The 24,247-nt window shown below is 42.3% G+C and overlaps 1 protein-coding gene across 1 annotated transcript in view; it reads right to left on the reverse strand.

The window, feature by feature from the left end:
• CERS3 (ceramide synthase 3) overlaps window positions 1-8,902 on the reverse strand; it is a 104,575-nt gene extending 95,673 nt beyond the window's left edge. The window contains exons 1-2 of the mRNA XM_045899519.3: window positions 8,287-8,902; window positions 625-727 (exon numbers count right to left, since the gene is read on the reverse strand). The gene's annotated coding sequence lies outside the window, so the exon portion shown is untranslated. The remainder of the gene's footprint in view (window positions 1-624; window positions 728-8,286) is intronic.
• Window positions 8,903-24,247: the final 15,345 nt, after the last annotated feature.

Below are 24,247 nucleotides of genomic sequence, written 5' to 3' on the forward strand. Positions count from 1 at the left end.
CCCAAAGTTAGGCGCTGAGGGTAAAAAGGCTCCTTCTCTTTACAGTACTTGATTTTGCCGTTCATCCATATTTGTGAGCATGCGCTGTAACTCTTCCCCATGCAAATAATCATTTCCCGATTGTCACTTTTGATGACTTGGAAGACGTGTGCTTTTCAAAGCCCGTCTCTCACAGGGGAGAGGCTGGAGGCTGGAAACCTGCAGGACAGACAGAGCCACTCTTCCTTCCAGTTAGAAAGGAGGCTCGGGGAAAATGGGAAGGGGAGGGTGGGGGGCGAGACTGGATCACAGACGCGGCAAATACCAGCTAAACCAGGTGGAGCTCTTTGCCACCTGGTGCTGCCAGAGGAAACTTTCACTCAACATGTCTCCTCTCAAAAAGAATAGAGTATGGATCTACAGTATATCATAGAGAATAACATGGAACTTGCCTTGCCCAAAACACCTCTCCTCCCCCCAGAACATAATACATATATCAATATCACATAATACATACATAATACATAAAACAATACCACATAATAATAAAGCTTTGGGGCACAGATATAGTTTTTCAAGATCACAGTGAAGACAACACAGTAGAGGTAAAATAAAATAAAATAAAGTGTAAATAACAGTAATTACCTTGAGTATATAGGATAGCTTTCCGCGAGGAAATTCAAGTACTGTGTATATATGTATGTGTATATATATATGTAAAAGTTTCGCCTTTACTTTCACAACATCCCTGCAGAAGCAGAAAAGGGAAACATAATTAATAGACTATACAGTGATACCCGTAAGTTTCCTTCTGGCTCTAAAACTTGAAGTCAGAGTTACAAATCAGTGGCAGAACTTGGTGCAGGCTGAACTGGACCTACCAATCAGTTTCGTCTGACCTGGGGAGTGCTTTAACATAATTTGAGCCGACATCTAAATTTTAGGAATTTTCACAAAAAAAATCCAGATTCACAGCTTCACTTGGAAAAAAAAAAAACAAAAAACAAAAAAAAACCAGACCCAGAAGATTTGGCAGTAATCACAGGACCCGCAGGCCTTAAGTGAGGCACAAGGTTCATCACCTGGTCCGCTGCTCATTTGAGTTACCTGCCCGGCCTTCTAAGGCATTAACTTTATGATTCTTTATGTCTCTAAGATTCATCCATGTGAATTATGTCCTCAAAGTCAGTGCAACTTAAGACAATAAGAGCCTAGCACTGCCTCGAATAGGGATTATAGTTATATCAGCACATGGTTTTCAAAAGAGTTACTTGTGACTCATTAGTGCCCTGGTTCTCAATGCTGGCTCTCTAAGGGGATTACCTAGAAAATATTTCTAAGCCATGCTCTCCCCTGATTCAGAACACCTAAATCAGTATTGTTACTGTTGCTTAACAAACATATTTATTAAAGCCGAGCATGCAGATAGTAAAGTAACAAATAACAAAAATAAACACACCTGTGTTATAACCAGCAGCCAGGCCAAGAAATAGGATATTACCAGCGCCCCAGATCCTCCACTGTGTCTCTGCCCAGTCACCACCCCACTGTCTCCAGTTATCCTCGCCCAACCTCTAACACCGTGGATTCCTGTTGCCCGTTCTTAAACTTCATACTATCGGAATCACACTGACTGCATTCTTTTGCATCTAGATCCTCTCCCTCAACAGTTGCGACTGAGACATATCCAGGTTGATGTGTGGACAGTAACTGACTCATTTTCACTGGTGTTTAGTGTTCCATGGTGTAACTATACCACAGGCTATTTTTCCATTCTCCTGTTGAGAAAAATTTGGGTTGTTCTGAACTGGGGGCTATAACAAATAAGGCCACTCTCTGTGAACATTCTTGAGCATGTCTTTGGTAAACATATGTATGCATTTCTGTAGGGCAATGCAAATGCTAGGCCACGGTGTACGTATACTCTCGTTTAAGAGATCCTGTTGGCCAGTCTTCTAGAGCTGTTGTGCCTATTCACACGCCCACATCTGTGTATGAGAGTTCCAGCTTCTTCGCATTCTCACCAACCCTCCTGCTGCCTATCTTTTAAATTTTAGCCTCTCTGGTGGGTGTGTAGAAGTACTGTACTGTGGTTTTAAAGAGCATTCCAATAAGGTTGAGCACATTTCCTGTTTCTTGGCCATTTGGATATGTTCTTTTGTGAAGTACCTGTTCCAATTTCTCACCCAACTTTCTATTGTGTTGGTCTATCTTTTCTAATGGACTTGTTTCTTTATTCTGGATATGACTCCTGGTTGTTTATATGTATGGCAATGTCCCCTTCCCTTCGGCAGCTTATCTTTTACTCTTTTAATGGTAATCTTTGATAGAAAGAAGTTATTAGTTTTACTATAGTCCAATGTATAGATCTTTTCCGTATACTAGTACTTCCTCTGTCTTGTTTTAAAAATCACTGCCCACCCCAAGGTCATTAATCTATCCGATTTTATCATCTAGAATGATGCTGTCCAATAGAAAAATAGTGGGAGCCAAATATGTAATTTAAAGTTTTCTTGTAGTTGCATTTTAAACAGTAAAAAAAAAAAAAAGGAAATTCATTTTAATAATGTATTTTATTTAACCCAACACATCCATAATATTTTTTTGGAATTATCATTTCAACATATAATCAATATAAAAATTACTAATGAGACATTTTGAATTCTTTCTCTACAGTAGGGTTTTGAAATCTGGTGCGGGTTTTGCGCTTAGACTCTATCTCTAACGGACCAGCCACGTTTCAGGGACTCAGTAGCAACAAGGGGCTAGCGGCTGCCATAGTGGACAACACAGATCTAGAAATTATAGTTTTACCTGCCAGTTTTATCTGCCACATCTACATTAACATTCAGATGGGTATACATTTTTTTAAAGATTTTATTCATTTATTTATTTTAGAGAGAGAATTGTGCGTGCGCGCATGGGCGCACGAGCACACAGATGCGGGGAGAGGCAGAGGGGGAGGAGGACGGAAAGGGAGAGAATCTCAAGAAGACTCCCCGCTGAGCACGGAGCCCCACGCAGGACTCGATCTCATCACCCTTGAGATCATGACCGGAGCCAAAACCAAGAGTCAGATGCTTAACCAACTAAGCCACCCAGGCACCTCAGTGTGTATAAATTTTGAGGTTAGAATCAAGATTCAGGGTTTTTTTTCCATCTGTATATTCAAATGACTGTCCCTTCTGCATAATATCAATGTTATCATAAATCAAGGGTCCAAATATGTGGAAGCTGATTTCTAGAATCTCTAATCCATTTCATCGGTCAACCATGCCTTTGGCATTTAGTATTTTTTTTTTAGTTCCCTAGTTAATTCTTACACTCAGCCCGTATTGAGAACCACTACCAAGAGGTCACAAAATTTATCAGTAGCTATGACTAGAAATTTTATAGAGTGGAGGGGAATGGAATAGAAGAGAAAACATCAATATGTACCAAGTAATGTTTTATGAAAACTTTATTTCAGTTAGTGTGTGTGTGTGTTTCTAAATTGAGGTCTAAAAAGTATTTCTTACCATCAGTGATGGTCTAAAAAAACAGTTTGAAATCCACTACAATAGTGTCATCTGTGAAGTAGTTACTTGGGAAAATCCAACTTGCATATTATTTGATAGTCATCATCTAGAAATGCTCTGAAGTTTGGTGGTGATAGACCAGACCTCCACACAAAACAGATCTCCATTTGAAACAAGTCAGGGAAAGCCAGTTATGGCTGATGGAACAGGAGGAGCTCATTATAAAGCCTGTGACTTTGACCCAAAGTGGAATATGATAATGAGTTCTTGATGTGAACCTTGCAAACAAAAATTGCTAATCTGAACAATTTGAAATTTGTTCAGCATCAGCGGATTTTATGTTTTTCAAGTTTTAATTGGATGTCAAATAAGAAAACGAAATTTGAGGGGAAGAAATTAAAGCCAATTTAGTTATTAAATGATGTTAAGTAACCTTCGTTATTGAAGAAAATGCTCTCAGAACATTTGCCTGAATCTTGAAATGATTATTTAATTGTTCAGCCTGTGTCAAGATCAATCTAATCAACAACTATTTATTGACTCTCCACTAAAATATCTGGCAAAGGAATCAAAATAACAGAAATAGACTTTGTTCTTGCATACAAGAACTCTATGGAGAAAAATGGATTGTGGCATATGATTTTCCCTTCTTTTAGAACATGGATACAGTAAATGAAAATTATTTTGAGCCCCTTAATGTAACATTTTCTCTCTTCAATCAACCTAAATACATGCCTTAGCTGTAAATTTTACAGTTTTCCCATTAAGAGAGAAAGGAGAGATGTATTTGGTGGTCATTTCACAATATATACAAATACTGACTTATTATGTTGTACACCTGAAACTCATATCGTGTTCTACATCAGTTATACCTCAATTTAAAAAAAATTAAAAAGCTGGAGACCTGTTTTCATTTCTCCTTTCTCCAGTCCTAGTGACCACATGTCACATGTTTCAGAAGACACAGCTCCAAGATGGAAGAAGACAGAGCCATCTATGACAGGAGAAGAAATAAAGTTGGTTGCACACACATAATATATATGTATCTTTTGGGTTTGTTTTTATAATGTGCACCAGCACATGGAAGTGTGTATGTGTGTGTGAGAGAGAGAGAGAGAGACTGGGTGGGGTGTGTGTGTATCAATCCTAAACAGAGAGATTGGGATACTTTCATTAAATATCTCCATTTCCTGCTTTCCTGAAGATATAATTTGGAGATCAATAAAAAGGAAACTTTCCATTAAATTGAAACCTCGTAAACCAAACACCAACTATGTATTAGGCCTCTGATCTGCTCAGTTACTCTCCTTAAGAATGCAACATGATGCACAAACAAGGAATCATGGAACACTACATCTAAAACTAATGATGTAATGTATGGGGATTAACATAACAATAAAAAATAAAAATAAATAAAAAATAAAAATGAATCCCTTAGCCTCAAGAGGGCCATTTTAGAAGCCCCAATACACATCTATTTGAATCCCAGTGTTACTCACTATAAAGCAACACTCTGGTGGTGCTAAGGCTCCACATCTGGAGTCTTCAATAAGCCAAAGAAATAAAAACACTATCAAAATCAAAAAAAAAAAAAAAAAAAGAATGCAGCATGAACGCCCTCCACAAACTCTCTAGTGACCAGGTAGAAAGAAAGAAAGAAGAAATGGTTACTAAAATGAACCAAACCCCTTTAACTTTACATTTGAGGGGAATCTGGACGCTCACAACCTGCGAAATTTTAAATTCTCGTACTTAGGACGGGTGAAATTTGTTTCAAGGTCACCCAAGCCAAATTAGTGTGCTTTCTCAGACTTTAAGTTATGATAATAATGAAATTTGGGAATAACTATTTTAAAAACACAGTGATTGCTCAAGTTTAATGACAATCAAACATCTGTCTACCATCAGCAGAAAGTCCTGTGGAGAATTTTGGCTGTTAAAGTGTTATACAAGGTCAAAGATTCTTAATATCCCCATTCACTTGCTATTTGAGGGTTTTATACCTAAGCCCTAATTTATTTTAATTAGGTTTTTAGCTTGGTTTATGTTTTCATCATTTAAAAAACCCTCCACAAGATGCAATTTTAAGGCAATATATATATAGTAGGACCATAAAATGATGAGATTGATTGTTGCATAGGGCTTAGGAAAATAAGTTTTGTTACTTCAGAAAGACTTCTTTCATAGTGCCAATTGTCTGGTCTGTCTAGGGTGTCCCAAAGATGTCTTCAATCATTCTGCGTCCACCAAATAAATCAAACAACAAACTTGGGCCATGGAGGACCAATAAGGTTGGTGCTCTGGGTGTGCAGGTGTTTCTAAGAGAAGGGAGACCTGCATTTGATTCCAAAGGGAGCTCCTCTGTGTTCCTCTAATCTCTTTGCCATAATCTGCAGATCATCGGGATTCAAAATTAGGGACAGATTACCAAAACACCATTCTTGATGCCAACTAGCCCATTTGATGAACTTGATTATAGGCCTTTAGCCAGTAAATAAGTCAATCGCTCTTGTCCAAATCCATCTTTATAAAGGTGTATTATCTCCAGTTCAATCTTTGGACTACATGCCTAAATTCACATTGGGGAGGCCTTGGAAAGCCCCAGGCTGTTGTAGAGATGGCCTGGAGCCCAAGGTAAATGAATGGTTGCCACACTACACTCTGTGCTTTATGAGACTTTGGAGCCAGACCCTCCTCCCATGCACAGCCTGCCGGCAGTGCCTTGAGAACCTAAGAAAACTCAAATGAACTGTGTGTGTGTGTGTGTGTGTGTGCATGTGAAGGCACGCATAAAAGCATATCTTTCCTATAACTGTGCAATGATTAGCACAACAAACTGACCCTTGCAAAAGAGGTATCTGATGTCCTTGTTTTTTGCCTGATTCTACTATGCTTTGGGGGACCCCTAACATAGGATGTTTACTGCTCTGCTTCAGAGGCTGTGTCAAAGCCAGATCAGCTCCACCAGAGGATCTCAGTAATCACAACCTGATTTTCAAAGAAAGTCAGTGACACGGTGCTAGACCAAACCAGCACCAGTCAGCCCCGTGAGGGCAGAGTCTTGTCTCCCTTGTTCACTGCTGTTACCCCTGAACCCAGAAGAGGATCTTGTACTCCGAAAGCACCCACAAATAATTGGAGAAATGAATACTATATATCGAAAGCCTACCATTTGTCAATCATGCAGAAGGCACTTTGCATACCTTGTCTTTCTATTCCTTATAACAAGTAACCCTGCGGGATGGACATTATAATAATTAGCTTATAAATAAGGAAACTGAGGTTTGAGGAATTTCACTGTCTTGCCAAGGTCACACACGTAGTAAGCAGAAAGCAGGGATTCAAATTTAGATCTGTCTGCCTTTCTAGCCCATGTTCCGTCCACCACACCACGTCTTCACCCCAGTAGAAGCAAATTATAGACTGACCTTTGGTCTTTTGCTATAAGATACTGTGTTAGCATATTTACATATTATCATGGGTTCAGAACCCTCTCCACATGACAAGGACTCTGAAGGGCTGAATAGAGAAGGCTCCAATCACATATTTCTGTGTACAGAGAAGCAACAGAATCTGGGCTTTCTCACTTCCCCGCTATGCTATACCTCTCACCAAGCCCAAATGTCCTCATCTGAAAACTGCATAACACAAGTTCTATCTCACTGAATTAAATAGGAAATGCATTTATGCACAGCGAGGACTCAATAAATGTAGATTATTACTAACCCAGAATAATGTAGATTATTACCAACTCAGAGTTATCGTCAAACTTATGTCAATTAATTTGATTGCTTTTAGAAAAGGCAGAAACATTTTTAAAGGGCAGACAATACAATTATTACCTATTTTCCTCTTAAAGAATTTGCTCCTTTGTCCAGCAAATTCTACTGATTAAATTTAATTGGAAACCCCTTAAAAAGGGGGGGGCTTGTAGGGGAAGAGGCATGAAAAGGTGCTGTTTAAAGTCAGAACCCTCATAACATAATAAAAAAAATAAAGTCAGAACCCTCATTCGTGGTACAGAAGGCACTTGAATAGTATGGATTAATGAATAAATGAATATGCATCCTCTGGTGAGTCCCCAAAGTTTCCTTCCCTTGTCCCATGTGTAAGGCTTTTCAGGAAATAAACTTGCCTAAAAGAACATCCTGGCTAAACATGTACACTGGTTATAAAAAAGGAAAGCTTTATTATGTTTCTCTCCCCAAGGCCGGCAGTTGTAGAACTAATAGCTAATGTCTTCTGGACATAGCATGGAGACTGTCTCCCTCAAGACAGAGCCAGCTTAGAAAAGTCTGCCACTGTCAGGCGAGCAAGTCCTGCCTTGTTCCACATTTAAGACATTCTGACATGGTCTGAAATGGCCTTGGCCATGCCACCCGGAGGTCTGAGGTCACCCTTTTCATTCCTCGTTCCTCCTAAGCCAGGCTGTGCCCACTGAGGGCTCAGCCTCCTGCGACTGCACAGGCTGAACAATCCTTCCTAGCCCTACGATGAATCCGTTTCAACTCGCCAAAGAGCAAGTGCTACAGGTCAGAGGAGAGGTTTGCCTTCAACATTTGCTCTCCCCGACTGAATGCTTCTGAAGTCAAACTCATCAAGCAATGGGCTTCACATCTCTCTTTTCTGTATCTCTCCCTGAACAGCGGGCCAAAAATGAGCGTTTTGAACATCTCTCTCTCTCTCTCTCTCTCTCTCACACACACACACACACACACACAGAGAGAGTCGAGGCCAACGTGGTTTGAGAGTTCTCAAATGGTAGCAACATCAGCGAAATGGTGCCTACCTTCCAGAAACTTCAGTCCGCAAAAGATGCCCCTTGCCTGTGAAGAGCAGTCAGGGCCAGATTTGCAGCGTTCCAGGCAGCCTCGTTCTCATCAGAGAGCAACACACCTCATCTCTGTGTAAGCTCTGAAATTCTTTCAGAGACCCACCCTCTAAAGTTGCACGTCTAGATTTCTGACTGAGGGCGATCCGTGACGTGAGGCAAAGCTACTGGATGGCACCTTCTGGTTCTTCCTGATGGAATGTTGCTTCCTGTTTCACCACTTGGGAGAGGAGAAAACTGGAATTCAGTCAGACACGGGATTAGAAATGCATTAGTTGCCTCATCCTTGTTGGGTTTGCTGCACACGGTCATGAGTCAACTACTGAACAAGGTGGTCTTGCTGTACACCCCCGAAGGGAAGGGGCGTACGTGGCGGAGAGAAACCTGAAGCAGGCTGCCAAGCCCACACTATTACCCGAGCTGGTCTACAGCTGTGGCACTCTCTAGAAGCCTGTGAGTAGTGGCGGGGCTTTGTGCCCACTAAATCCCACCACAACCACCACCAGCACGCCCTGAAAACGCATCGACTAAGGAGCATCAGTCCACGGAAAGGCCACCCCTCTGCGTGTCTCCTGGCAACACTGGGGAGAAACAAAATTTCCCTGCTTTTTGCCCCATCTAATGCCCCCCAAATAAAAGTCTGGCCACCTTCTCCCTTTGGAATAGTCAGAGGTAATTCTCTCTGTGTTTATTTCTGTCAGCCTCAAAGAGCAGTCATCACAGACAATGAGGGACAAACCTGTTAGTAGCAGGACAACCAACAGCTGTCCGTCTGTCTGCTCGAGGCATTTCAATTTCAAAGGCAAGTTTGCCTACATTTACGGTGTTTATTTGAGCCGGGAGAACTTTGGGGGCCGTTTTCACTTTCTCCTGCCTGCAGATGAAACAGCTGCGGTTGTTTAAAGGTGCCTTGACGAGCAAGGAAGCTTCGGCAAGTTGGCTCTTGTACCCCTCGGAGCCAAAGCTCGCCTCCCAGGTAGTTCAGGCTGCACCGCCCACTCCGGAGGCCCTGATTCAAGGCCCTTCCCATCAGCCGACTTCAGCTGCTGAGACACAGCTTTCTTCTCCTGTCAGCTAATCGATGACAGCAAATTAAAAATTGACTAGAGGCGGAGAAGGGGAAAGGCCAGTCTCGGACTCCCCGGGTTCTCGAGTTTCACTAATTGAATTCAGTTCAAAGAAGGGGGACTGGTCAAGGCCCATTCACTGCATGCTCGTTCACTTTCTTCCTGGCCTGTTTTTCTCTTCCCAGACTTTCTTTTCGCCATGAAGGGGTTCGGAAATTTTATTTTATTTTATTTTAAAGATTTTATTTACTTGTCAGAGAGAGAGAGAGCACAAGCAGGGGGAGCGGCAGGCAGAGGGAGAAGCAGGCTCCCCGCTGAGCAGGGAGCCTGACGCGGAGCTCAATCCCAGGACCCCGGGATCATGACCTGAGCTGAAGGCAGACACTTAACCGACTGAGCCACCCAGGCATCCCAGGGTTCAGAAATTTTAAAGCTCATCTGGCAGGAGGGCTGAACTTCCAGCAGAGTGGGCACTAAGTGGGGCAGGTTGTGGTTCGAATCCGTGTCACATCGTGCCACTCGACTATGTAGGGTTGCCTGGTCTTCCTGACCCCACACTATCCCTTTCTTGGTCCATCCTTCCCCAGTTGCCGCCCGACTTGCCTTCCTAATTAAAACTGTTTCTCTCGTGTCTACCTTCCCTGCTGATAAAGTTCTACCAGTCACCTTTTCCTTGTAAGATTCCTTAGCATGGGAGACAGCCCGGTTCCTGTTTGCAACCTACATAGCTCAATACCTCCTCCATAATCAAAAGAATTCCATTATCGTAGGCTGCAGTGAGTCACTGTCAAGGTGTAGTCCTTTCTTCCTTCAGGGACAGAGACAAAAATTAACCTGTTGCACAATCTATGCAACGGGGTGCAGTAGCTGGAGAGATTGAAGTGAGGAATTCTGACAGTTTGTGAGTTGTGACCTGGGGGAGCTGTGTGCCCACACGTCAGCCCAGTGTGTCTGCCCATAACCCCTGTGCGGAGGACAAATAAATACAAATATGGTTCTTTCGAAGACTCCTATGGTAATGCCTTTTTCCTTTTCTCTCTCTCACTTGCATCTCATGATAAATTTATCAGGTCACTGCTAACAGAGGGGAGAGAACCCTGGGAAGCATGATAGAGCAAGAGGCTTGTGTGGGGGTCATTTCTTCTAGGTAATACTTAACTGTCTCATTTTATGAGAAAGGTTTAGAAGCGAGTTAAGGTATTAAATCTGTTGTATATTTTAGATCCTCATTAATAGAGGTTAAGTTGTTTATTAAATCTTAATGGTTCAATGCATTTTTAAAAGTGAACATTACACCTCTGACAATTAAAGGTAGGCAGTTAAGCCTGATATTAGTGGACAAGTTTTGTGGGGAGCAGAGGGGCTACATTATAAAACCCATGGGTTTTTTGTTTTGTTTTGTTTTGTTTTTTAAGATTTTATTTATTTGCGAGAGAGAGAATGAGAGACAGAGAGCATGAGAGGGAGGAGGGTCAGAGGGAGAAGCAGACTCCCTGCCGAGCAGGGAGCCCGATGTGGGACTCGATCCCAGGACTCCAGGATCATGACCTGAGCCGAAGGCAGTCGCTTAACCAACTGAGCCACCCAGGCACCCTAAAACCCATGGGTTTTTATACAAAAGAGCAAGCTTGTTAATTACTAAAGTGAGTAAGGTGGAAAATAACCTACTGAGTATATTTCTAAGAATAAAACAGGAGAGAGGGAGAAGAGCAGTGAGGACCTTTGCAAACCCAGTCAGGACTCTGGAGGGCCACTTAGGAACTGACAAGAGAAAAACAGTGCAAGCAGGACATGGGAAAATGGCCTTGGGGCTGCAGCAGGAAGCTCAGAACTAGAAACCGTGTCCAGAGCTCTGCTAGCCAGGAACAGAAGGTGCATGGATGGGGTGTAGACACAGAGGAAAGGGAAGTGGGACAACTTCTGATATTCTAAATGGCATGTTATGTTGCAAACCTTAAGCTAACATTCTAGAGAAGAAAATCTAAATTTGATGGAATTGACCTGCTTTTACCTCCAAGGAGAGAATCCCTTCCGAGAAACTTAATGAATACACTTTGGGCCATATTGATCTTAACCTAACCAGTCCAATTTGGGGGGCTTCTATGAACAAAATCTCTGTTTTCTGAAAATGTTTCATCTTATCATTTCCACAGACTTTCCAAATACAAAGGTTTTCTCATAGATGGAAATGTTAAGTCAAAATGCTACCAAACTGTGTATTCTTTAAATAGGTATGTGGAGGGCGCCTGGGTGGCTCAGTTGGTTGGGCGACTGCCTTCGGCTCAGGTCATGATCCTGGAGTCCCGGGATCGAGTCCCGCATCGGGCTCCCTGCTCGGCGGGGAGTCTGCTTCTCCCTCTGACCCTCCTCCCTCTCATGCTCTCTGTCTCTCCTTCTCTCTCTTGCAAATAAATAAAATCTTAAAAAAAATAAAAATAAAAAAATAAATAGGTATGTGGAGAAACTCCTATGGGATATAACGAAACGATCTAATGTCTTCACAAATGCTGGGAATCTAAAGACTACATCTTCTTGACATAAAAATCTCCCCACATGACTTGCCTGAATCCCCACAGTGGATTATAGATTACAGACACACCTCAGAAATATTGCAGGTTTGGTTCTGGACTACTGCAAAAAAATGAACATCTCAATAAAGCTAGGCAAGGAATTTTTTGGCTTCCCAGTGCATATAAAAGTTATCTTTACACTATACTGTAGTATATTAAATGTGCAATAGCATTGTATCTAAAAAATGTGTATATACCTTTATTTAAAAATACTTTATTGCTAAAAATATGCTAACCATCATGGGAGCTTTCAACCAGTCCTAATCTTTTTGCTGGTGGAGGGTCTTGCCTCGATGCTGACAGCTGCCCACTTATCAGGGCGGTGTTGTGAAGGTTGGGGTGGCTGTGGCGATTTCTTAAAATAAGACAGCAGTGAAGTTTGCCACATCGATTGCCTCTTCCTTTCACGAACCATTTCTCTGTAGCATGTGATGCTGCTTGATAGCATTTTACCCACAGTAGAACTTTCGAAATTGGAGTCGGTCCTCTCACACCCTGCAGCTGCTTTATCAACTAAGTTTATGTCACGTTCTAACTCCTTGGCTGTCATTTCAACGGTCTTCACAGCATGTTCACCAGGAGTAGATCCCATCTCAAGAAACCACTTTCTTTGCTCATCCCTAAGAAGCAACTCTTCATTCATTTACGTTTGGTCATGAGATGGCAGCAGGTCGGTCCCATCTTCAGGCCCCACTTCTCATTCTAGTTCTGCTGTTTCCACGACATCTCTAGTTATGTACTCCACTGAGGTCTTGAACTCCTCGAAGTCATCCGTGAGGGTTGGAATCAACTTGTTCCAAACTCCTGCTCTTGATACTTTGACCTCTTCCTGCGAGTCACAAATGTCCTTAGTGCCATATACAATGATGAATCCTTTCTGGAAGGTTTTCAGTTTACTTTGCCTAGGTCCAGCAGAGGAGTCACTACCCGTGGCAGCTAGAGCCTTATGAAATGTGTTTCTTAAGTAATAAGACTTGAAAGTTGAAATCACTCCTTGATCCATGGGCTGCAGAATGGAGGTCGTGTCAGCAGGCATGAAAACGATCTCACTGTCCGTCTCCATCAGAGCTCTTGGGTGACCAGGTGCAGTGTCAACAAGCAGTAACATTTTGTTGTTGTTGTTTTTTAAAGATTTTATTTATTTATTTGACAGAGAGAGACACAGTGAGAGAGGGAACACAAGCAGGGGAGTGGGAGAGGGAGAAGCAGGCTTCCCGCAGAGGAGAGAGCCCGATATGGGACTCGATCCCAGGACCCTGGGACCATGACCTGAGCCGAAGGCAGTTGCTTAACAACTGAGCCACCCAGGCGCCCAACAAGCAGTAACATTTTGAAAGGAATCTTTTCTTCAGAGCAGTCTCAACAGCAGACTTAAAATAGTCTGTAAACAGATGTGTTGTCATCCAGGCTTTGTTGTTCTCTTTATAGAGCATAAGCAGAGTAGAGTTAGCATCATTCTTGAGGGCCCTAGGATTTTCGAAATGGAAGTACTCTCCCCCATTCACCTCAAGTTAAAGTCATCAGCGGCACTAGCCCCTAACAAGAGTTGGCCTGTCTTTTGAAGCTTTGAAAGCAGGCATTGACTTTTCCTCTCTACTTTGAAAATCCTAGATGGCATCTTCTTCCAATCGTGGGCTGGTTCATCTCCACTGACAACCTATTGTTGAGGGTAGCCACCTTCATGAATTATCTGAGCTAGATCTTCTGGATAACTGGCTGCAGCTTCTCCATCAGCACCTGCTGCCTCACCTTGCACTTTAATGTTATGGAGACGGCTTCTCTCCTTAAACCTCATGAACCAACCTCTGCTGGCTTCGAACTTTCCGTCTGCAGCTTCCTTACCTCCCTCAGCCTTCACAGAATAGAAGGGAGTTAGGGCCTGGCTCTGGATTAGGTGTGGCTTAAAGAAATGTTGTGGCTGGTTTGATTTTCTATCCAGACCACTAAGACTTACTCCATATCAGCAATAAGGCTGTTTCACTTTCTTAACATCCGTGTGTTCATTGGAGTGGCACTTTTAATTTCCTTCAAGAACTTTTCCTTTGCTTTCACAGCTTGACTAACTGGCACCAGAGGCCTAGCTTTCAGCCCATCTGGACTTTCAGCACGCCTTCCTCACTAAGCTTAATCATTTTTATCTTTTGATTTAAAGTCAGAAACACATGGCTCTTCCTTTCACTTGAACACTTAGAGGCCATTGTAGGTTATTGATTGGCCTAATTTCAATATCACTGTGTCCCAGGGAACAGGTAAACCCAAGGAGAGGGAGAGCCCGTTGGGGGAGCACTCAAAACATGCACATTTATTGGTCAAGTTCACTGTCTTATGATTACAATAGTAACATCAAAGATCATTGATCACAGATTACCGTAACAGATATAATTAGAATGAAAAAGTCTGAAAGGGGCGCCTGGGTGGCTCAGTCGGTTAAGCATCTGCCTTCCACTCAGGTCATGAACCAAGGGTCCTGGGATCGAGTCCCACATCGGGGCTCACTGCTCAGTGGGGAGCCTGCTTCTCCCTCTGTCTGCAGCTCCCCCTGCTTGTGCTCTCGCTCTCACCCTCTCTCTGTCTGACAAATAAATAAAATCTTAAAAAAAAAGTCTGAAATATTGCGAGAATTGCCAAAATGTGACAGAGACACAAAGTGAGCAAATGTTGTTGGGAAAATGGTACCGATAGACTTGCTTGACAACCCAGCGCAAGGTTGCCACAAACTCAATTTGTAAAAAAAAAATGCATTGTCTACGAAACACAGTAAAGTCAAGTGCAGTAACACAGGCATGCTCGATGGGACCTGAATGGAGTTTCCCTTTCCCCCACCCACCAGGTTCCACACTCTCCCTGGCCCAGTGTTACAAGGTTCCCTGGCAGATAATTTGAAAAAAAGTAAGAAAAGGGAAGAGCAGATCACCAGAACTAATGGTTCTCATACATGGGTACTTGAGTGCTGCTCATCACCCTCTGACACATGCGACTTCTTACTTATTGACTTGTTTATGACCTCTCTCCCGAATTAGAATTTAGCACCCTGGGGGCTGGGGGTTTTGTCTGCCTTGTTCACTGCTGAATCCTCAGGAGTCACAAACTTTAGGATTGTGTCTCTTCCTATCTACCACAACAGATAGTTACTTTTTTCAAAGGTAATTCATTGGGCTTTCTCAAAACTTCCAAGTGGGTACTGGGTGTCACGAAGATGGCCAGTTCTACTCTGAGTTGTTGGGAGAGGGGGAGAGTTTTCCCTCCAAGACTTAGGTCTGTCACATACCAAGTACTTGAAGGAAAGCATTTTAAGAATCCATCTGGCACATCCTCTGGGAAGGCTATGGAGCTCTTTACCAGCCAGATCACACATTGTCATGTAAGCTGGCTCTCGACAGCCTCTTTGTCTGCAGCCCTCCCTGAGGAATGGCCAGAAGGTCTGTGCATATGGCCCCTGGCCACGGGTGTGGCTGAAGGAGATAGGGCAGGCCACATCTCTACTTGCCTCGCCCAGAAAGTTTTTGTTGCTAAAGCCTTGTCCCACTTTGTGCTAACTACGTGATCTTGTGCTTATTAGCTGTGTGACTCCAGGCAAGTCACCTAATGTCTCGGTCCTTCAGGCTTCTCACATGCAAAATGAGGAAAATAACAGCAATACCTCAGAGTTGTAGAAATGTTAAATGAGTTAATATACATAAAAGCACTTAGGAGAGTACCTGGCAAATAGGAAGCCCTCTGTGAACATTAGCTATGATGATAATTATAATTACTATTACTAATTTATTTCATCTATGAACTTTATTCCTATGTTGCTTTGTAAGAGACCTTATTTCATGCAGATAGACTTAGTTTCTCCAATTAAATCTTGAGTAAAAGTCTCTAAGTAGCACCCTGACCACTCTCTGAACATATTATTCATTAATTCATTCATCAAGTATTTATTGGGTTCATACTATGTGCCAGGCACATCATATCTTTTGGAGGAGCTGAGGATCTCAAGAATAAAAATATAGCACGATTGCCCCAACCAATATAGACACACTCATACAGACCTACTGTACAGGGGACAGAGGGAAATCTACATATGTGTATGTGGTGTGGGTATATTGATATGCTCTGCATAGGTACAGATTGGGACCACAGAAGAGATGGACTCTCAGACATTTACTATTTCATATCCTACATGCAGGGAAGCATAGCCGTGGATTTTAAGAGGAGCTAAGACTGCACAATGAGACATCAGGAAGCAGACAGAAGTGGGCGGATGAATTTTTCATCCCCAGAACAACTAATCCCATGAGTGACCTCAGTCTGTGAAGGTAGAACTTGGTAGCTTTAACATCTGTGCTCCCTTTATCTAGCATTGTTTTGGGCATCAGGGTAAATATTCCATGTGCTTTGAATAGACTTGAATGAGCCGCATCAGCACTTACACTGGTAGGTAAGAAGCAATGGGAGTTAAGAGGGAGATGGATGTCTCGGTAAATGCCTGGGCTGTCAATACCATGTTATATGTGACAAGATAATGGGAAACAAAATGCCCCTTACCCATTCAGCCATCATTCATTCAATAAATGTACAAGATGTATGACATACAAAGGTGGAGACGATGTCCCTGACCTCAAGGAGATCACCATCTATCTTTGCCCTCTTACTCTGTTCTCCCTCCTATCCCATACCCTACACACCACCTGCCAACAAGGAATCAGGAGAAGATCTGCTTGGCTAGCCTGAGACACCCAAGAATGGGCACCTCTCTTCAGCTTGTGAATTCTTGGGTATGATTTTTTTTTAAAAAGCCAAACTAAGTTTCATGAAGTCAGCCAGCTAAGACTCATTCCCAAGAACAAGACACTCCCTCATCTGCCTGCTTCATAAAAGACTGGTTATTCCATGGGGCACTGGAAATACAGCCCAGGCTTGAGGGTAAGAGTGTTGACCACCTGCGGGATCATGGCTTTGGACAGGTTCGGTCACTCTTTGGTCCCTCATCAGTTGCTTTTGTACCACAAAAGCACCCACAGTAACCAGAGAACATCCCAGGGCAACTAAGGATGGTATTGAGATCCCTATCCTGGGGGGGCTGTTTCCCTTTTCCTTTCTGGTCCCTGAGGTAGAGCTGTCCTCCTGCATGTTGCTTCCAAGTAATCTTAAAACATAGCCTTTATCAAATTATGTCCTTGCTCTGGAATTTATGTCTTCTTTATGCTAACCTAACCTTCTAGGACTGCCTATTTCCTAAACTCCCCTCCAAAATGTGATTCCCCACCTAGCCTATCCCACTTTTTCTCTTCACTGTACCCCAATACAGTGAGCCTCTGGGCTGAGCCCGTGGCTATGTTCACTCTGACCTTTGCTCATGCCCCACCTGTGATCCCTCCTCATCCAAGACCCAACCATTTCCTCTGGGAAATTCTGCCTGTCAAATCAACTTGAATCACCCTTTTTCTTCCTCAAGCCTTTACACTTAACCAACACACACCATTACCCCATTTTACATGCAGCCCCAGTCTTTACCTGTATAGCACAAAATACTTCCATAAGACAACTCGATCAGTGTGTGTGTGTGTGAATTCATACATACACAGGCAGGTATATGCCTTATCTCCACTAGGCTGTAAACACCCTATGAGCCCAGATAGCCCAGAAACACTACCAGAGGAGACCCTCGATAAGTCTTAGTTAAGGCTCTTGTAACACTCCTTCCCCCTTTGTTTTAAGCTGTATGTACCTTCTGCTGCTGCTTTTCCTCCTTCCATGGTATTTCCATTCCTTCAACAATTACTTATTGAGCACCTCGTATGTGCCTGAAAATAGGGAAATCACAGTGAACAAGGCAGCGATGGTCCCTGCTTTCTAGCTACTTAGAGTCTCGAGCCTTGGCTAAGGCTGGAAAGGGAAGCAGTTTCCCTGAATGTCAGCAGCCTTTTGTTCTCCCTCTGTGGGAGACCGTCCACAGGTCCACTGGGCTACACAGCGAGGGCTGGGGTCTAACACGTCCGAAGACACTAAGGGATTATGAGCAAAATACCACACACCACGTTGATTATAAAGTGTCCTTCACTGCCTTCTCCTGAGACCTCGCATCAGGAAAAATCAGCAACCCCCCCCCCTTTTTTTAACCTCTTTTACATTAGGCTGGTTTTGAATTCGAAATTCAGATGTCACATAACTTGTTTCACTATTGGGTGCTGTTTGAAAGTGTTCAATAAGATAGGATGATTTCTGTTCCTTCACACAACAGATGTCTCATAACAGAGCTACACCTGCCAAACATTAGTTTCTCTTTAAAGAAACCAGGTATAAAAATGAAGTTTTACTAAAAACTAATAATATGTGTCACCGAATGTTTACATGAATACTTGATAATGTTCATTCATTCACACGTTTATGGAGCTCCTATCAGAGCAGTTTTGACACCAGTAAGTATGGTTACAATAAAAATAGTTTGCTTGATCATATTAAACTGTCTGCAAGGCCCATTTGCAAAATAGAATACCAGCCATGTATAATTAAATCTCTGGCCTAAACTTTAGAGGATATATTGTATGCAGGGAAATTAGCTGCAATAACTCTGGTCCAAACTTTTTGTTATTTACATTCTTAAAATCAAAATCAACCAATCAACCATCCAACAAACAAATGCAAATACAAAATATGAAAATAATTATTCTAATAAGCACTAAGGGCTTCAGATGTTAGTTAAATTTTTAAAAAAATCTTTTTTCAAAGCTGAAAAGAAGACGGTATGATTGTCAGTAGCAATCAATACCCCTTTGGCCTCAAATATGCTCTTTAGCAAGGTCTTAAGTTTTCAGAGACAGTAACATAGCAATCAGAACAGACCAGAAAACTCTTGGACTATTAAACTTCATTACGGGGTTTCAGCAGGAACATTGTAAAGCAAAGATCCTCATATGGTCACACGTGTAATAGAAGTACGTATAAATCACGCATAATTTCATAGTAACAACGATGGCTTCTGGCTCCCATAATTGGTGACCACCAGAGGGGCTGATCCCATATATTGAAGCAATTCTGCCATTCCATTCCTTAAATATCAGCAATGATGCATACTGATGATCAGATACCCAGATACATGCCATGCTAATACCATGTAAAGTAAATATAAAACAGGGAGCTAATTAGGACAGAAATACCATTTGACTCTTCTACAGTTCCAATCATTGTTATTAAGATAGGTTATTATTCTTGTAAGGGTACTTTCTGTATATGTGACATATTTATCCTGGTCTAAACCAGTAGCTCATTTTTTAAAATGTAATCCACAATACATACCTTTTACATCATGACCTAATACAAATATACCTACAAATATATGTAACTGAAACCAAAGTTTCACAAAACAATACTTATCCATACTATTTGTGATGTACTCTATTGTCTATTCTAGTCTAATCTTGACTCTCAAAAATGCCGGTGTGGACCTACTAAATTGGTTTACTGATCCATTAATGGATGATGGAGCACAATTTACAGGGTTCAAAGCTACCTAATTGGATTGCTTTACCCTTTCTATAATTCAACATGCTACTCAGATTTTTCTTTCTCATTCCAGTTAATTTAAAGACATTTTCTGATGAACTAAAAGAAAAATTGGGGTGAGCTTCAAATTTCAGAGGGTGATTTCAGTCTCCAAACTATGACTACATGGAAGAGGGTCCAACTACTGAGTCTAAGCACACGCTGGGGCTCTTGATACATTTTCTTGAATTTTAGAGTAAGTAAAGGTGTATTTTCAGTGTTTTTTTTCAAGTAGGGATGATAACTTTTACCTGACAAAGACAACGCCTACTCAGAGAGCCCTCGTGGCCGGAGGTACAAAGGCCATAGCAGCCTGTGGGATCAAGTCTAGGCTCTCAAGTCCATTTCTGAACAGTCTCTAGGGCTCCCTGCTGAGCCCCCTGCCACAGAGAACAGCAGTAATCTGGGCTAGATCTCTGTTCACCTGGGTGGGGTTAACACCCAGAAAAGATGCAGCCAACCCAGCGATTCACAAAAACCCACGAAGGCAAAGGCAAAGAGGGGAAACAGCTTGGTACTCTTGCCCTGGGATGCGCCTCACTTGGCAAGGCCCAGGACCTGTGAGCTGCAGCGAAGGGCAGGCGGCTCAGCCAAGGATACGGCTTCGGTCTGTGCGGGGACAGGGACAGGGACAGGGCCTCAGCCTGCGCGGGGATATGGACCTGGGACAAGGCCTGGGCGGAGACAGGGACGGGGGAACGGCCTCGGCTTTCGTGGAGACAGGGACAGGGCCTCGGCCTACACGGGGACAGGGACGCAGGACACGGGCTCGGCCTGTGCAGGGACAGGGACACGGGCTCAGTCTGCGTAGGGACATGGACCTGGGACAAGGCCTAGGCGGAGCCAGGGCACGGCCTCGGCCTGCGTGGGGACAGGGGCCCGGCCCAGCCTGCGTGCGGCTCTGGCACCCGCGAGGTCCGCCCGCCCCACATACACCGGGACCAGCAGGGCGTGTGAGCCTCAGCCTTCCCCCGCACCTTTCTCCTCTGTTCAGAGGCCGAGACTTGACTGCGCCCAGCCTGGGGTCCGCACAGCGGTGCATCCTGGGAGGAGGACTCCTCCACGCCTGGGGGCGTGGTGGGGGGAGGGCGGGGGTGGGAGCCGGGATGGGGGTGGGGGGAGCCAGCAGGCAACCCGAATACTGCACGGGAATGACAACAGCATCCTGTGTGGGGGCCCCATTCGTGGCAGGTGCTGTACCTGGCCTGCGCTTCTCTCCCTCTTTTTTTTTTTTTTTTTTAAGATTTTATTTATTTATTTGACAGAGAGAGACACAGCGAGAGAGGGAACACAAGCAGGGGGAGTGGGAGAGGGTCCCGCCGAGCAGGGAGCCCGACGCGGGGCTCGAACCCAGGACCCTGGGACCACGACCCGAGCGGAAGGCAGATGCTTAACAACTGAGCCACCCACCCAGGCGCCCCTGGCCTGCACTTCTCTTAATGGGCACCTGACATTGTAACACAGACCTGTAACACGGGCTGAGTAACTTGCCGGAGCTGCCCTGCTAGTGCATAGCACAGCTGGGATTCCAACCTGGGTTTTTTCTAGTTCCAAACGCGGTGCCCTTGTTACTGCAACTACACAACCTCTCCAGAGGGTAAATAACATTGTAACTGGTCTGTAGACTGTTCACAACTTCCGGGTCCAGGGAGAGGCAGCTGGAAGGAGTTCTAGAATAATTCTTTAAGCCCAGGTAGGCAGTGATCTCCTATTACAAGGTTGAATGAACAGCCATAGATCAACAAATAGAATACAGGTAAAAAGGAGCAATGAAAAATCTCCAGGAAAAGAGGAAGAGCATTATTTCTTTGAATATTTGATTAAAATATAAATCTATGAAAATCATTTATAGGGGAGATAGTGTAGTGTAGTAGTTAGGAAAACAGGCTTTGGAAACAGACAGCCCTGGGTTCAAATTCTGACTCTTCAATTTACTGACTTTGGGATATGTGGCCTCGGGACTTTTTAATGTTTTTAATAGCCTTTTAAAAAGCTAATTTCCTCATGAGTAAAATGAAGATAATAATTCCTCCTTGCAGGGTGTCCTAAGGATTATATGATATAAAGTCTACAAAATGTTTAGTATAAGATCTGGTAAAAATAAGTACTGAGAAAATGATAGTTATTTTTGCTAGGTAAGTGCACAAAAAGTCTGAGGTGATGTATGTTCCTAATAATTAAACAACTTGATTATTAAATTTTATTAAGTCTTAAGTCTTAATATGTTTTCCATGAAATAAAAGCAAAAAGGCATCAAGGAGAGCCCAGGATGAGATAAAATGACAATCAAGGATTTGAGATACGGGCAGAGATGGATGAAAGATTTCAAGGAAGTGGAAAAATAATCACAGATTTAATACCTGCTTTGGAGGTGATGATGAGTTGAACTGACATTGGAGAAAATCAAATCAGGTATAAAGAAGTGAAGAGTTCAGACATTCTCCCAGAGTACACAGAAGAACAAACATCAAGGTGCTAAGAGAGGAAGATAAGCATGGGGATAAAAGCAGAAACTCCATTTACAAATGATGACTTAAAGAACATCTGCGATGGTATAGAAGACTCATGTTCTAGGTAAGAGTACTCAAAAGAGAACCAGATCTAGATAGAATCTCAGGACATTTTTGCATTTCAAGGACAAGAAATTATTTGGGATGCAGCATTTGAAAAATCACAGTTAACTTAAAAATAATCAGTTGAGGAGGGTCTCATCTTTCTCCTCCAGAACAACCAAGAATAGAAAACAATGGATCACTAATTTCTACCCATGAAACTAATAATACAGTATATATTAAGTAAATCGAATTGAAATAAAAAATTAAAAAGAAACTCTTTGAAACTAAAAAAAATAAAAAAGAACAACAAAAGAACACAATAGAGCAAAATGGCAACAGTTTAAGAAAAGTTGCAACACAAAAACTGGTCTCAGACAAATCGCCATTTAGGTCAACAAAAGGAATGGCAACCAGAAGAGACATTCTGATATACAAGGTCTCAGAAAATATACCCGTCTTCCTAGGAAGGTTGCTGAGAGGTATACCCCAGTTGTCTTTCCTGGAAACTCTACCGGAGAGGAATCAAAATTAAGATTAGCTCATTGGACACACTGTGAATCAAGAGGAAAGAAGAGTTAAGACTAAGTGATCAATATAATAATAGTGATAAATATAATAATGATAATAGAATGGAAAAAGCAAAAGTAAAATTTGGAGAAGATACATAATGTTAATTTATTGGGAATAGCGATGTGGCTTATGAATTCAGATGACATTAGCAATGGCCGGAGAGCTGGAGGGGGTGGGTAGGTGAAAGTGAATGAAATGTTGCACAGAATGGAGTCTATACTTACAGCTTTAGGCTTGGCTTTGATGACTAAAAGAGGAATTTTCTAGAAAGACATGGAAAGAAAAGGAATTATCTAGAAAGATAATGATTTGTATAGTTTTAAAAACAGTAGGTGTGTTTTCTAAATAACTACAAGACATAAATACAGATTACTAACAACCCATATGCAACCCAAGAGAAAACAAAAGGAAATGTCAAGAAAGAATAAACTAAAATGGCAAATACGTAATTTATGACAAGAAAAATCATCAGAAAAGTTAAAACTATGTATGCTATACTTCCATAAAAAGGAATAACTTTGATTATTAAAAAGGAAAAACTTTTCAATTATATTTATATTATAAAATCTATTTATTTCTTATCTGCTGCTTATATACTTGACTCTTGAAAAACGTGGGGGTTCGAGGTGTTAACTCCTATGCCATAGGAAAATCCATGTATAACTTTTGGCTCCCCCCAAAACTTAACTACCAGGAGCCTACTGTTGGCCAGAGCCTTACTGATACCATAAACAGCTAACACATATTTTGTATGTTCTATGTATTCTCTGTATTCTTACAATAAAGTAGGCTAGAGAAAGGAAAAGGTTATTAAGAAAATTGTATGGCTGAGAAAATACATTCACAGTACTATACTGTATTTATAAAAAAAAAAAAATCCAAATATAAGTAGACCTGTACAGTTTAAACCTGTATTGGTCAATGGTCAACTGTTCATGATCAGACCAAAGAAATCATTCCAAAGGGTTTACTTTAGAAGTCACGTAACAGAGGTGGGAACCTCAGACCCTGGTCTTGAAAGGTCCCGATGCACGTTAGATACTACAGTGATTTTTCTCACCGGCTTGGTTCACGGCTCAAGTAGCAGAGTCAGGAAAGACAATAATAGACTGCATGAGAGTTCGAGCATCATCTGTCCTACATACCACTATCCCAGCTGGCATGCCACTGTGTTTGAGTCCAGCCTCCCACAGTGGATTTGTCACCACTGACCTATAACAGTTGCAATGACACATCTTCCCTGGAGATGGGCCTTTGCCATCCCCCAAAGACTATTCAAGAACAAAACAAACAGTGCTATTAATTTACTTTTTGCAATGCTATTAAAAGAAATGCTGCTGATGAAATCGTGATGGCTTCTTTCTCCATGCGAATCTAGGAAGTGCAGAGTACTGTTAAAGATCCTATTCCCAAATCTCCATCTGAAGGTGTGCTGACATTCTTTTTTTGCCCATATGGACCTTGGAGAGAGTTGGGCTATTTGTGATTACTCTCAAGTGTGACTTTGATTCTACTATTAGTTTGTAATAAAACTCGCCCATATGGTAGAAAAGCTGTTGGCAATTAATTTTATTTTCCAGTTACCACTTCCCTTCCCTTCCATGTAATCATCAGATCATTCCTTATACAT

This window comes from Mirounga angustirostris, unplaced genomic scaffold (genome assembly GCF_029215605.1).
Source record: "Mirounga angustirostris isolate CCGP_5_RB_7025 unplaced genomic scaffold, mMirAng1.0.hap1 SCAF_9, whole genome shotgun sequence".
Classification (NCBI taxonomy): Eukaryota; Metazoa; Chordata; class Mammalia; order Carnivora; family Phocidae; genus Mirounga; species Mirounga angustirostris.